Below are 2,571 nucleotides of genomic sequence, written 5' to 3'. Positions count from 1 at the left end.
CTACCTATATTAAGGGAAGGAAGAGGGTGTCTAGATGAGTTTGTGTAGCAAAGTGGGGTTAGTGTGTTGGGGAGACTGAGGCATGGCTATCACACTCTGTGCAATTTAACCCAAACTGACAATTCTAGAGGAAATTGGATATATCAGATAAGAACCTTTCTTAACATGAAACAAAGGGGCTGGCGACTGGGTCCGGAGGCCGCTCAGTAGTGTTCTAGGTCAAATAAGACATTTTTTTTAACAATGCCTGAGATAAATAACCAACCATCTGGATGAGCAACAAGTTCAACTCTTAGCAGAGATGTGTATCCTTATTGATGAAAATGACAATAAAATTGGGGCTGAGACCAAGAAGAATTGTCACCTGAATGAAAACATTGAGAAAGGATTATTGCATCGGGCTTTTAGTGTCTTCTTATTCAACACTGAAAGTAAGCTGCTGCTACAGCAGAGGTTGGAGGCTAAAATTACCTTTCCAGATTGTTTTACCAACACATGTTGTAGTCATCCATTAAGTAATCCAGGCGAGCCTGAGGAGAGCAATGCCCTCGGAGTGCGACGGGCAGCACAGAGGCGCCTACACGCGGAATTGGGAATTCCTTTGCAAGAGGTGCCTCCGGAAGACATTAATTATTTGACACGAATTCACTACAAGGCCCAGTCTGATGGTATCTGGGTGAGCATGAGATTGACTACATTCTGTTTGTGAGGAAGAACGTGACTCTGAATCCAGATCCCAGTGAGGTTAAAAGCTACTGCTGCGTGTCCACGGCAGAACTGGAAGACCTTCTGAAAAAAGCAGCCAGTGGGGAAGTTAAGATTACACCGTGGTTAAAATTATTGTAGAGACTTTTCTCTTTAAATGGTGGGATTAACTTAAATCATTTGAGCCAGTTTGTTGACCATGAGAAAATACATAGAATGTGAATGTGGAGATGAATGATTACTGCAGGATTTCTCTGTTTAGTAAACTTAGAATTACTTTTTTTATAAAATTTGGTTCCCTGTTAAGAAAACGCTCATATGATAACATTGGTAATTTACAACTTGTGTTGAAAACACAACTAATAATAAATTAGTTAACTAATAACTTGTGTAGAAAACACAACTAACCATTTTGTATCACACACCCCATGTATGTGCTCTTTTGTAAAAGGCGGTTATGAGAAGTTATTGTGAAATGAAAGAGAACAAATAAAACACAATTTAACCTGTCCAGACATATGGTTACAACAAATCTGAACTAACAGGGACACTTTTGTTTTTGATATGTTATGGTAAACATTTTTGGATCACTTTTTGTCTGCTAGGTGCAATCGTTGCTTTTGGCAATGGTATGGGTTAGGTTGGGTCTTCTTTTAAATAGTATTTGCCAGCCCGGCACAGTGGCTCAAGCCTGTAATCCCAGTACTCTGGGAGGCCAAGGTGGGAGGATTGCTTGAGCTCAGGAGTTGGGAACAGCCTGAGCAAGAACAAGACCCTGTCTCTAAAAATAGCATGGTGTTGTGGCTGGCGCCTGTAGTCTCAAGATTCTCCGGAGGCTGAGGCAAGAGGATCACTCGAGCCCAAGAGTTTGAGGTTGCTATGGGCTGTGTTGCCACAGCACTCTACCAAGGGCAACAAAGTGAGACTCCGTTTTTTTGAAAAAAAAGAAAATAATAATAAAGACAATAAATGTTATTTGCCAATTAGCAAAATCTGTGTTCTCAGAATTACAGGGCCAGAGGGCTGTACATAGGTGGGAAGTGTGTCCTGTACAGCAGGGTTCCTACCCCAGGCCCTGTGTCCATTTGTCCTGGAAAACTTTCTCTTAGGACTAGCCCGTGCACTGAGGGGTAGTTGGCTCTGCACCTTGAATGCCACTGCACCCCTTCTCCTATGACAGCCAGTTGGAACTTGTTGTTCCTGGGGCCACTCTACTGAGTCACACTCAGCTAAAAACCACTATTCTGCAAAGTCGGGCCATGTTGCAGGGACAGAAAAAGAACAAAGCAAAAGGCTGAGTTCATACTAAATAGTTCAAGTTTGTAATATGTGTATGTTAGTATAAAAAAATTGTACCTCAATTAATGCACTTTTTATAAATTGTCACAAGTATATTTCTCAAGTTTGAACCCTTAAGACAGTTTTATTATCCTTAAATGCTGTATAATAATAATGAAAAATAAAATACAAAATTGTTTTCTTACAAAGAAAAATGGTTTATAAATTAAAAATATTCATTTCTTGTTAATCCTGAACACATAATTTATAATTTGAGGCAAGACTAAGTAACAAGTATTTATTTTACTAAAAAGTGAAAACAATAAAAAAGCACCACATTTAAAAAAAAAATATGAAACAAAGGAACTTTTTTTTTTTATTCAACCAGGGTGAGCTAATCATGACCCTAAGATGGACGTCAGTAGGCCCTATTTCTTTGAGAACTTCTAATCCATGGTTTCCTCTGTTTATGCAAAAATTGGACAGAGATGCTGAAAGGCGTACTAAGAGGAGAAATAAAATTGAGAAAGAAAGATGAGTTTTAAATACCAAATGTGATTTCTTTTCCATGTTTTTAAATTTTGGAAA

The 2,571-nt window shown here is 38.9% G+C and overlaps 1 pseudogene; it reads left to right on the top strand.

Annotated features, from left to right (window-relative positions):
• Positions 1-243: 243 nt before the first annotated feature.
• LOC128586549 (isopentenyl-diphosphate Delta-isomerase 1-like) lies at positions 244-947 on the top strand (annotated as a pseudogene).
• The last annotated feature ends 1,624 nt before the right edge of the window (positions 948-2,571 follow it).

This window comes from Nycticebus coucang, chromosome 5 (genome assembly GCF_027406575.1).
Source record: "Nycticebus coucang isolate mNycCou1 chromosome 5, mNycCou1.pri, whole genome shotgun sequence".
Classification (NCBI taxonomy): Eukaryota; Metazoa; Chordata; class Mammalia; order Primates; family Lorisidae; genus Nycticebus; species Nycticebus coucang.
Note: the sequence above shows the minus strand (reverse complement) of the source record. Positions and strands in the feature narration are given on the sequence as shown.